A 13573-nucleotide genomic window follows, 5' to 3' on the forward strand; every position below is an offset into this window, starting at 1 on the left:
TGCAGGGACTACAACACAAACTCCCTTTGGGTGCTCTTGTGTTCCTGATCTACTGAATAAGGTGTTTTCTTTCCTGCACTGTCACCGGCTGCGTGACTGTTGTGGTCCTATTCTGCAGTCATTTGTCTTCAACACGGAGAACAGAAGGCACAATCTTCTCTGGCTATGTTATAGTCTGTGGGGAAGTAGGGGATCACTCATTTTGTCTCTGTTCTCTCAGGCTGATACTTCACATTATCTTCCTCTGTTATCCTGCATGTGAAGAGTATTTCACTGACTTTTCTGGGATTGATTTGTAGCATGCCATCAGGTATTATCAGTACCTCCATCATACCTGTAGGATGCTGTTGTCCCTCATCAATTATGGTTATACCTTAGTTAGTTAAATTGGACCATGGACTATTTCCTATTTCTCTAATAGCAGAGATGATCCAGTATCCAAACTGCTTAGGGTTAGCCCATCTCTAAAGATTTGTCTTGAAGAGAGTATGAGCAACCCAAAACATATCCAGGAAAGTTAATAAATAGGCAGTAATAAAAGGCTACCATGAAGGGGTCTAGTGGCTGAGCCCACTCTTTCTTTCTCTCTGCTTAGTACTATAGATGCACCCATATGATATATTTAGGCACATAAACTAAGTGTGTCTGTAAGCATTCGCTAGCATGGAGTGGCCTGCACCCAGAGAGCTGGATTCTCTTAATCTTCAACTGATGTGTCTTCACTCTGTCTACATGGAGTTGTCCTTGGTCCATGCTAACATCTAGTCAGTGTTTGGGAGAATCTTGGTTTGCATGGGCCAAAACTGTAATGAGGACCTACTAATATTTCACAAATTTGCATCTGTTAAGTATTGTATGGGTTTTAGTTGTATGCTTGGAGGAGACAATGAACACTACCTACTCTTTTTGTGGTATTCCATTAATGTGAAAGTAAACACTAAGTGTGCTGCATACAGGACAGGTTATCAGTGAACCTCCTGTGCAGTTGATCTCTAGTCATGCTGCAATCAAATCCAGGTTGTGTAGACAGATCAGGATATCATTCAGGCTTCCACACTGAATCTTTGATGAATAGTCAAAATTCTCTTAAATCTCACAAAATTGAGTTTCCAGCCAGAAAATAAATCCAGGTAGAAGCAGCATGGCCAGTGACAACTATGTGTATTTTCAGAAATTCTGAGGAACTGTAAAAATCCAGCATACTTCCCTGTTGGCTGCCTGGACCAGATGAAAGCTGTGTGTAATGTATAGCTTAGGAAGTAATGGTCTGCTGCCTTGGAATAGGAATGTTGGCTGCTTGCCTGTGGACTGCTCTGCAACCTTATTGAGAGACCAGATACCCACTATAAGATAGGACATTGCTGGCTTTATCAACGTGGTGATGAGAAAGTAGTTTCCCTTGGTTGAAGGGACTAGGTTTTCCCAGAGGATTTGCTTGGTGTTCTGGAGAGATGTGCATGCAGTATATCTATTGACTACATTTGGAATTTGGGGCTGAAAATACCCATTATATCATACGGGCAAATTAAGTTATTTGTTCTATTTAAAGGAGCCCAAAGTACCTGTATACCAAGAAGGTATAATGCTCTCCACAGTTCTCGTTAAAATTTAACACATGAAATAAGTTTACTTAAAGAACACACATGTTCAATTCTAGGTTTGAAATTTAAGACATGCTTTATTGTTTATTTTGGTTCAGAGTTGGAAAAAGAAAATATATGGTATGGGAGATTAAATTGAATTTAAATATTTTTGCAGAGGCCCAAGATATTAAAATTCCTGGACAAATTTTAGAAAAAATTCTAAGTGCAGAAGAACAAATAGATGGAAGTACAATGACAGAAATCCCAGAGCTGCAAGACAGCCCTTCACATGACATTCAGGTAGACTCACTCTTATTTACAGTGTTTGAAGAAAAGTAAAAGATTTCGTCCATCAACAATCTTAGATTTGTGAGTATATGTGCCAATGTTAACACTGATGTTTTTTGTTACATATGCCACACTAAAAATCTTAATTTAGATCTAATTCCTAGCCTGCCTCACAAGTTACAGCTTAGTGGATTTCCGCTCCTTTTCATATAAAACAAAAAATACAAATAGCAATCCAAAACAATTTGATTTCTGAGTTAAATACTTCTGATGACTGACTTGCAGTGACCTTACCCTCCTTGTTCTAAAGACTTGAATAGATACTATTTAGTCACAGAAATCAAATCCAGCTTTTTTGTGATGACTTTTGTAATGTGTTGATAAATCATTCTCTTTCTAGTGAAGAAAGATATTTGGAGCATTGCATAATTTAGCAAGAAAAGGAATCATGAATGCACTCAGTGATCAAGCTAGCTGGTGACTGCCTCATGTCAAATGCAGACTTTGGAGTAGGAATGAGAAACCCACATTTGTGAGTGAGTGTCCTCATTGCTGGAGAAGAGTAATCAGTTTTCTGCTTGTTCTCCATCTTGGCTACATTTTAAATTTTTTGTATAGTAGCACAGATGAACAGCAGGGATGGATAATCTTTGCTTCTTGACACCAGCAGCCTGCAGCATGATGTCTGGTACACTTTTTAGAGGCAAGAAAAGGCAAACTGACATTTGAAAACAGTCGTGTCCCCCCCTGCTTTTTAGAAAGTACTATATCTGTTGAGTTACTCTATAAAGAACTGGAAGGAAATAAGACAGTGTAAAACATTTTTTGAATAGTAAATACCCTTTTTTTGCATAGGAAATACCCTGGCTTTGAATTTTAGAAGGAAGATGGTCAGGACTTCTATATTCTTCATGGAGTTATGCCTTAGAAGTGTATTATGTTTGCAGAGAGTCTACCTGCCAGGCTGGGCTTCTTGGAAAACAGGCATAATTTAAAATCCTACTTATGTATAAGCATGAGATATATGCTGAGCTACGCAGCTGTGCCAAAATGGTAGCAATTTTGTGCGCTCTTAGAAGCAGTCTATCACAGGAGATTCACTTGTACAGATGTGGGACTGTATCCAAAATGTCACTGCAGATGTAGACGAATTATGTTGGTCAATAAGTGTATGTGGGGGAGATCTGTGAGATATGACCCAGAGACCTCAGGGAGGTTTCTCACCACCCATCACACTGAGTACATAAACTATGGGACACAAAAAGAGACAGAGTGTAGGACATCTCAAATTATTATAGTCACTTGTGTTTAGGCAACTGAAAACCACCACTTGGGCTATAGCATCACTGATACCTGATTCGAGTACCCATCAATGTATCTATTCTTTTCCTGATTTCTAGCATAGCTCAAAGTACCAAGTTATGCTATGTATACAAACCCATGGATCTAGATTTGGGTCTTTGTCCTTGGTCTTGTAAAATATTTTCACAGCTTTTTAAGACAAATGGCTTAAACACCCCTAGTTTTAATCCAATTATTCCCATGTCTAAAATGATTCATATTATCAGGGCTTCCTGCAACAAAACATAGGCTTAGTCTGACTTGTTCTTCCTCTTTTAATTTTTCTTTTAAGTTTCCTAGATGATAGCTGACACTAGAACCAGGAATCCAGACACATTGACATCAAAAGCAATTGTAATATGTATGTGGCAACAAGGGTGGGGGGCAGAGTGGAAGGAAGAGGAGCACTTTGAAGATGTCATGATAACTCAGGCATGTTTAGATTCAGTAAGTAGGTGTGCCTTTTTCTGTATCCTGCTCATCTGCAGGCTAGGATGTTTGAAGAGGGAGAAAAATGAAACGTTATTTCCAGTAAAGGGGAGGAGATTTAACAGTGTCAAAATGATTATGAAAAAACAAACAGTGGAGAGAATGTTAGAATTTTTAGCCAGGGAATAACTGAAAAAAAAGTTTACATATTTGAAATAAAGAGGAAAATTGCTGCTTTTAACTGTTTTCCAAAGCACTGATGTTTATAATTTAATTGTGACTGAATTTCATAAAAGCTGTTACAATAAGGCTGGAACTGAATAATATTTTCCACTATCAGTTCGTTTATTTGCCAGAAATGTGATTTGAATTAACTGGAAATTTAACTGATATTCGCAAATACAAAATTTGGTTGGTTGTTGTTTAGTTGGTAACAGATAGATCAGGACCCTGGTCATCTCATGAGATTTTGGGAGAGGTATCTCACAGGGCCCATGTGCTGAGGTGGCCTCTGGTACATCACATAGCCAAACCCAGGGGAACCAGTGAATAAGTCTTCCCCAACTTTTGCCTACCATGGCAGCCCCCATAGTCCTAATAAACTGAGACACAGACCGCTCATGGAGAAGGTGCACCAACAAGGGTTTGATAAAGACTCTATGTCATGTCTGGTAAGGGTATGGGAGAAGCCATTTCCCAAGTGGATCTCAGCCACAAAATTGGCAGTGATGGTCAATAGAACACACCGCTTAGTGACACATTTTTAGCGACAGGGTAATGCCATGTTAAAGGCCAGGAACTGTAATTTTTCACACTGACAAAGCCCACCTATAACTGTGGAAAGTTCCTTCCAGCTCTACCATTTTTCACACCTTCCAAGCTTGCTGGCGGGGTGAGGGCAACCAGAAGTCATCACAATCACTCCTGGAGTGGTTGTGCAGTTAGCTACCACAGTATGGATATCCAGTAGGACCAGGAGGAGTGGACACAACTAGTTCAAGACCAGTCAGTAACTATAAGAGTCATTTTTATTGTGCAGATGTTTTCAGGGCTTTATCCACACAAAAAGAAAGGAAAAAGTGATTCTACTTCTTTTGTGAAAACTGAGGATTTATCCCATAATCCTCTCATGAGGCTGTAACTTCAATATATTACCCTTGTCTGAGACCATCTCAAGTCCTGCCACTCATCTGGCCTAAAATCTGTGTTTGGAATTATTCTCATAAACTTTCTCTGATTCTGAATCAATACTGAAGTATCTAATAGAAAATGAAACAGTGTCAAGAAGAGACATTGAGAGAAAATGTCAGAATAACCCAGGTATCTAGAGGCACATAAGGTATTTAAAATATCAAAATGGATTTAAAATTATTTGTTCAACTATTGTATGTATATATACATGTATATAAACCTGTGCGTTGTAGGGTGGTGATTCTGGGACATAACTTGAAAAATGTTCACTTTGGTTGGTACCAGATCAACCTTTCCTAATTTTGCTCTAAGTATTTCTTATTTCAGTTTGGGCTGAAGACATACGTTCCCTGAGTTTCAGTGCTCTGTTTCCCTCTGGCTGTTTGTTATCACCTTTATGCCATTTACTGCCCTGTATCCAGACGGTAAAGTGATTTGTGAGTACTCCTTAACTCATTTCAGAAGAAATTACTTGGGCTGATTTCTTTAGTTTAAGCAGTTTACTTGGTTTGCTTTGCCTGAAGTGGATTAGGAAACACTAAACATAAACTGTTCTTCTAATAGAACTGTAGAAATGCTAAAATCTTCAGCATTGTCTTCCGCAGCAAGCCCTTGCTCAAAGGCACAGGGCAGGGCAGTGATCTCCAGGGACAACTCTTCAAAGCACAAGAGGACCATCCGGCTGTGCAGGAAACAGCAGGTGTGGCAGGCGGCCAGCTTGGCTGAACAGGGAACTCAGGACTGGGCTGAAACACAAAATGGAAATACACAGAAAGTGGAAGTGGGGATGGATTAAGGAGGAGTATGGAAAGCATTGCTTGAGCTTGAATGGATGAAGTTAGGAAAGCCAAAGCCTGGCTGGAGTTTAAACTGACAAGTGATAGGAAAGGCAACAAGAAGAACTTCTATAAGTACATTGGGAGCAGAAGGAAGACCAACAAAGATGCAGATCTGGTGCTGAGTGGGATGGATGACTTGATGATGAAGGATGTAGAAAAGACAGATTGGCTGTTTTGCCTTGGTTCTTACTGACAAGGTCTGCTTTCAGGCTTTCTGAAGCTCTGTGACAGAGTCTGGGGGAAATAAATGTTACCCATGTTAGAGGATGCTGGAATTAGAGACCACTTAAGCAAATTGGACCATGGGACTGGACAGAATGTGTCGAAGATTGCTGAAGGAGTTGGTCTATGTCATTATGATGCTCCTCAGCATCATCTTTGAAAGGTGATAGAGAGTGCAGGAGGTTCCTGAAGATGTGAAAAAGACAAATGCCATGTACATCTTCAGAAAGTGCAAGAAAGAGGATCTGGGAGACTACAGGTCAGTCAGTCTCACCTCCATCTGTGGGACAGTTATGGAGCAGATCCTCCTGGAGACCATTTCTGGGCACATGGAAGACAAGAATTTGATTTACCAAGGGTAAATCATGCCTGACAAAGTCTGACTGCCTTCCCGGATAAAATGACTGGCTGTGTGGAGAAAGGGAGAGAAGTGGGTGTCCACGAGTCCTGAAAAAAGAGAAAGGGATCTCTGGAGGTACTGGCATGTAGACAAGAGGCATATAGAAAGGTAAAAGAAATACATATAATATGATTTTTCTAAAAGCTATTAATGCTTTTTTTTTTAAAAAAATACATGAAATTATTTTATTGACAGGTTTCATGTGACAGAAAAGATGAGGGGGTTTAGTTTGTTAAGTTTTTTATTTGGAGATGAGTAGGTGCTTATGTTTCAGTTTATTCTCCATTTTTCTTGTCAGCTAATTGTCAAATCATCCTGGTAGTTAATAACAGTTATCATTGTAGGTATTCTATTCTAAGGATCTCAGAGTTTCTATATATGTATATCTGTTTTTCAAAGTAAAACATTCAAAGTTTAACAAAAGCTGTGGGTTTGGGAGTTTAACAACTGAAGCTGCAAATTTGAGGCATACTTCACTATAGCTGGAGGTGTGAGAAGGAAATACAGGTATATTTCTGATGCCTGATTCATCAGATATTACAACGTTTTAAAACTGTAGTGCAGAGTCTGGTTTTAGTTTTGCCATTTTGGTATGATTTTAAACTTACACCCATGTAAAAATCCCCAGCATATTTTCTGCCTATGAATAAGGTTATTGCACTTTGTGTTCCTCGTCAATGTAAAATTCAAGCTCCACATAAAAGCTCATGCGCAGGGTTAGGTAAGATGTTGACACACTGTGGTAATGAGAGCTAAGGCTCACAGCTCTGTTGATATTAAGCAAATTATTCATCTACCTATACAGCAGCTGTAAGACTACATCAGTGATGTTCACTGAACCAAATGTGGACATCTATGACCAAGCTATTCCCCTTAAACTCCCTTCACTGTTAAAGTATAAACTTTATTGTTGGAGAATAGTAGGTCCCCTCTGGTGTTCTAATACAAATCCCCAAAATAGGTAAAATGGATGTCAATCTGAGGGTGCCTCTTCTTCTCCACTGACTACAGAAACATAGTATGACTATGCAAAATATAGGTGTCTGTAGTGCAGACATCTAAAGTTAGTGGAGATGAATTCCACCTGATGCGTCTGGCCTTTGTCACCATGCCGGTTTGCCAGGAAGCCAGTGCTGAGAAAACAAGTTGGCATGAAAAGCTAACTGGGAAGAACGTTAGTGTCACACATCAAAAGGACAACTGGAATTTGTAACCCTTGAAATTATGTTTGCAGAGGTGCTACAGCAAATGTGCGTGCTGACAGCCTAGATCTGCGGAGCTAAGCAAAAGAACAGAATGAGACTGAGCCCATTCCTGGGATCAGACGGCAAGGTAAGTTGCAGCCTTCAGATATGTGTCCAAGCATGCACACTAAAAGCATCTTCTTACCACAATCAGAATAAAACCAAAACCAATACTGTATGAGAGCTTTTTCTTTCTTTTTAACTTGCTTCCTCTCATTGCCTCAAGGAAGGCAATAAATCTAAATAACAAAGTTGCCATATTTTTCTTACAGAAGTGAAAATATGTTTCAAGCATGCACAAATAATACATTTTATTAAAAAGACTACCTAGCACTTCAGCTGCCTTTTAATGGAAAGAAAAGTTTTTTTCATGTCTGACACTGGTCTTGTTTATGCTGTTACGAAGATGTAACTGTTGAGTGCCACGGATTTGTGAGTTTAACTCCTCAGTTTTAGCATATCACTCCTATATGTCTTTGCTTGTATGATGGTGGTACTACTGTGTGGTGATGGGGATGCTTTCACTTCTTTCTGTACAAAGCAATGGTAAGTAGATCCTTTTGAGTTTCTTTGCTCCCATTAAACTGGTGCTGGTCAACTGCCATATGGTTAATGTGGCAGGATGCCTGATTCACCTGAGAGTGATAGACTTTGCCATTCAGTCAGCATCCCTTAGTTGTATGCACAGTACAGTATCTTATCATTCAATATGATACACATGCACAGTTGGAAGAAATAATATGAAAAGAAATAGGAATGACAAGTAGGACCTGCATAGAAATATTTTACTAGATTTTGAAAAATCTACAGTTCTCCAAAGAAGACATAGGGCTGTATCTAAGAAAACAAGCAGTCTGATGTAAGAGAAATCAGGGCAGAACAAATAATAATAAAAAAGACATATTTATGAGTAGTATCACTGAACAGCATAGAAGCCAACACATAAAGAAAAGTAATGAAAGAAGATTAAAAAATGGAAGAGGAACTGTCTGGGTTAAAGATAAAGTATTTTCTGAATAGATCCAAACAAAACCAATGCTAACAATAATAAAGGCTGGATGACCCTAACAGAATTGCAATGGCTGACACAGAAAAAGCAGCATTCCATAAGTGTTTCAGTCTATATTATGGACTGAAATGAAAAATGAAAGATGTCTTCCTGTTAAATGATGATAATTTAATATCCTCCAGTGGTAGTAAGGATAGCTAGGAGGCGCAAGACATTGCATGATTTTAAGTTAGCAGTTCCAATAATCTTGCAACCCAACTCTTGTTCAAGATTATTGCTGAGATTAGTATAAAGAGCCTCTAGTGATGATTTTCAAGAAGCCTTGGAATTTCCAGAAGACTGGAGAGAAGATAACACTGTGCCATTATTTTAAAACAGAAAATGGATAAAATCCCAGACCTGGTTAATACAGGCCTGGCAGCCAGGCCACAGTATTAGGCCAAATAATAGATGACTTTGCATACACTGATTAATAAATATTAAGAAAGGTTATATAATTAATTTCAATCAATTAAACCAATAGAAATAGATCTTTGCAAAGTTTCTGAATATTTTGAATGAAGATCCAACTTTGGTTGGAGAATTGAGAAACTTCTGGTAAAGGTTTGACTTAGCATTGCATGACATCTTCATTGACACACTACAGAAAAACAGGTCAACATGGTATACATTGCATTGATTAAAAACTGTTGATCTTCATACTTAATTGTAAATAAGAGTGCACCTGTGTCTTGTTTGATTAATTATGTTTTTCCATGATATTCCAGAGGGACTATTTTTGGCTCTGTGTCATTGAGCATTTTTACCAACAAGTGGGGAAAGAGACATAACATTTTGTCTGACAAAATTCGGTGATGACACACAGATAACAGGAATAAAAAAATAAGAGGAGACAGTTCAGCTATAAAGAATTTCCAGGGACACTGGGTAAGCAATAGACCAACAAATGACATTTCTGTACAGCCAAATAGAAGGTCTAACATACAGGAACAAAAATTTAAGCTGTGAAAACAAGAGAGAGGACTTTCCTGTTAAGTAATGATTCTGAAGAGGGCATGTTAAAACCCTTTATTGAGACCACATGGACAAAAAAAGGCAAATGCTATCTTTGTGTATATCCACCGGACAGGAGTGGTAGATTAAGTCATTGATGCATTTGGCAGAGGAGCAATTGCTACTGTAATAATGTGTCCAGTTCTAGTGCTCAGAATTTATGATGAATTTGAATAATTTGGAGAAGGGTCAAATAAAAGCCATGGGAATATTAAAGACCTGGAGAGTCTCCAGGAGTTCAATCTACTTAGCTTATCAACATGATGACTCAAAGATAGTACACAAGAGCAGGACAAATAGCAAAGGGCTGTTCAGTTCAGCAGTCAGAGTTCTGACAAACTCCTCTGTCAAAAAGGTGAAGATAAAAATTCAAACAAAAACCAAAGCACTTTCTTTTATTAACAATCCATGAAATTAGTGGCTAATTTTACTCACCGAAGTGTGGCATCACAGGCAGTTTTAAAATCTAGATTGGACATGTCTCTAAAGACAAGTTTTAATTTTCAAGGGGACTACTTATCCTGAAGCAGAAATAACCCTGTGAAACTCTGCGGACTTTGTCATCAATGAGATCAAACTGGATAATTATATTCGAGCCCTTCTGCCTTTTATCTATGACTGTATGGATATGTCCATCCTTCACTGTGCTCTGAGAGCTGGTATCTGTACTTACATGGCATGCCATAGGAATGATGCTACCTTAGATCTGATAAGCAGTACAGCAGTGTTGTTCTGGTGATGAGCTCAGGCTAATTAACCGTGTCATGCACAAGGGCCAGTCAATCATTTGTGGTAATGTGACTGTGTTGCTTCCCTTTGTGAAGTTGGCTCTACACAAACCAAGGTTGTGCAGCTGTTTGATGTATGTACAGTTCAATATAGACCCTAAGCAAGTACATTGTCATGTACTAAAAAAATGGTTGCAATCAGGTGCTTCTTTCTTTAATGAAGGTAAAGTCATTGCTGTAAGTTGCACTCTGGTATTTTAAACTGTCTTATCTATCCAGACACCAGTGATATCTGAGACATTACAGGGTGTCTGGTTCCCTTAACATATTAGCCACACTATGACACACTATTCCTGTTTTTTTTTTAGCTGTTTTTTGGCTCTGATGTGTGTGATGTTCCTACTTGTATAATTTAATGAGAAACATTGAACAGAGGGTTTATTGTGACGTTATTTATACTGAGAGGAGGAAATAGATGACAAGAAAATGGATAACTCTTCTGTGAAAAACCATGAAATAACAAAAATCTAATGGAGACCTTTTCACAGTTGTTTGTAATTGTTTATCATCTCAGTCAGTAGGCAAGTCATTGCACCAGAACCTCTCTCACTCTTTATTTACTCCAAATAAATATTTGCAACATTCAAGTAATTATTTGCATCACTGGATCTCATACCTGGAATTTTCCAGACACATTCTCTGATTCCATGATACCTCTGTGGGCTAGGGGTGTATATTATATATTCAGCTTTAAACAAGAGTTTCCTAGATATTATAGTCACTTGGAACTTTACATCTTTCTAAAAAGCTTTCTCCAAATAAACAACCCCAATACATAAATATGCAGTATTAAAATTTCATCTCTATCACTAAATGCAAGTGTAGAAACACTTTCATAATCTGAAAAATAAAAAGGAATTACACAAAAAGTAGAGAGGAGAGAAGGCTGAATACGGGTATAAACACTATGAAAGCATATGTGGGTTAAATCAAGGCAGGCTAAGGGTGTAATCTGTATCTAAATTTTAGGTGCCTCGTGAATGAGTCTTCCTAAAATAAGTGCTTCTGTCTCTGCCTACAGCAGTTTGGTTCAGAGCAGTAGGGTGGGTTTTGAAATAAATCCCCCAGTTTTCTTTATTTGCTGTGTTTTTGTTTGGTTCCTAAAGCAATTTCAGTGGTTTCAAAGTAGATTAGTTTTGGAAGAAACAAAATCCATCTCCATTTGAAGTGTCCTCCATCTGATGGGGATATTAGTGTGTGAACCTATGGAGTCCACACCATTACATAGTGCCCAATGCATATCTAACAGACATGTGGCAGTAGAATGCCACTGAGAAATCCTGTGACATCCCAAAGTGGTTTTTGTGCTATATTAAGGGTCATATGCCATGACTGCAAGGGCTGCTGTGCCTTTTAAAACCTGAGGACCGTGAACAAGTAGCTGCATCAGAAACTTTTCCCTCTGTCTTTTTTGTTCAAGAAAGTATTTCTGTTTAGTTTCAGCAACAGAACGAGCTGCCCATGTAGCAGTCCTGAGAACAGATTTCCAAGGCCCCTTCCCTTACCTAAACACAGCTCCCTTAAATGCTACCCAGTTCAGCACTGTGGATCCTGTCCTTCACACAATAACAAGAAGTGATTTCTTCAGGCCCCAAATCTCCAGTTGACTGTGCTCAAAGCAGTAGCCATGACAAGGACAGCAGTTCTGCCTGTCTTCTGCTTCAGAAAAAGGGAGATCCCAGAGGACAGATCTTTGAAAGAGGTGTCTTGCTGGGATAGATGTTGCAGCCATAGTATTAAGTTTACATTCCTCCCCTACTGTGTCTCACAATCCATGTTGTCAAAACTCATGTGGGAAGGTAGTTTTGTCAAAAGGCACCACTATAATAACACTTGGAAACTGCATGAACAGGAACAGAAAGAAAGGTCTGTGCAAGAGACGTTGTATATGCAGTGGTGGTTGGGGCAATGATGTATTTGATTTGCATGAGACAGAAATAAGGACTGACTAGTTTCGAGGTTAGACTTTGACTTTTCCAAGACTTTTGACCTTGTCTCACATGATGCCCTCATGAACACCTTGAAGAAAATTTATCTAAAAAGTAATCACTATAAGGTTGCTCTAAACTCACCTAGTTTTAAAACCATACTTAAATAGGAGCTATCTCTGTCAAGCTGGTAGATCATTTCAAGTAAGACCTTGTAAGGATGATTTGCTGACGTGGTCCTGTTCAGTACTTTCACAATTTACTTGGACTGATTATACATAGTGTACACTTAATGAATTGCATATGAAACAGAATATGGAAGCACGCTAGAAGTTGCTATTAGTATTCAAAACTGTCTTGATGGATCAGAGACCAGTAAGGGGGTTTGCAGTCAACAGTGTGAAACTTTGTAATGCCTAGGGTACACCGCTATAAGCAGGAAAGATCAGGGGGTGGTAAGGGATTAATGTGTAAAGATTATTTAACATTTTTACCATTCTAAAAATAGAAAAATCTCAATGTCGGACATATTGAAAGGAGGGTCATATGTACAATAAATATTTTTGAGAGATCCAGTGTGAGATAACTTTTAATAACTTTCAAATATTGTGTAGTATTTACTTGGTGTCTATTGTGTGTGTGTTACTGCAAAAAAAGTCACAATCTTAAGTACTTACATTGCAGCTGCAATTACGTAGTTGTATTACATAGAAGTCTGGTATTGTTTTAATGTGGTATATATTTTAAGGAATAATTTAAAAAGCATATTGGTATAACTGAGGTAAAGGAACTGACATGCCTTGTCAGGTAGGGAGCCTTGAAAAGAAATCTCTTAATTGAAGTGGACAATGTGTTCTCTCCTCTTGTTTAATTACTATTAAGGAATGCATGTTTACCTTCATTAAGCGTACTTGACATCTGTATATATATGATGTGTGGTTCTCAACTTCCTCATGCTTTTTAAGAAGCCCAGCAAAATCAAAGGTTTCTGAGCAACAGAATTACTACTTCAAGGTCACTCTAAATGCATACAGTTGTTAATGGGTCAAAATGGAGGAAATTGTATACATATTACTAGTGTTACCTTACAAATAAGTTATTATTTTGCTTCTTACCCTCCAAAAGATGCACTAGGTTCATCTTATTTTTTCAGGTTATAGAAAAACATTATTCAGAAAATCTTGAGAGATCATGGCTTCGTATTTACTGTACAATGAGTTAATGCAATGAGAGACACAGTCATAACTTAATCCCTGTC

At 38.3% G+C, this 13573-nt stretch overlaps 1 protein-coding gene across 2 annotated transcripts in view; it reads right to left on the bottom strand.

The window, feature by feature from the left end:
* Positions 1–3848: 3848 nt before the first annotated feature.
* Positions 3849–13573, bottom strand: part of EDNRB (endothelin receptor type B) — a 34463-nt gene continuing 24738 nt past the window's right edge. For both annotated transcript variants that reach the window (XM_032986007.2, XM_032986008.2), the window contains one exon: positions 3849–5578. The gene's annotated coding sequence lies outside the window, so the exon portion shown is untranslated. The remainder of the gene's footprint in view (positions 5579–13573) is intronic.

Source organism: Tyto alba, unplaced genomic scaffold (genome assembly GCF_018691265.1).
Source record: "Tyto alba isolate M040663 unplaced genomic scaffold, T.alba_DEE_v4.0 Super-Scaffold_45, whole genome shotgun sequence".
NCBI classification, from domain to species: domain Eukaryota; kingdom Metazoa; phylum Chordata; class Aves; order Strigiformes; family Tytonidae; genus Tyto; species Tyto alba.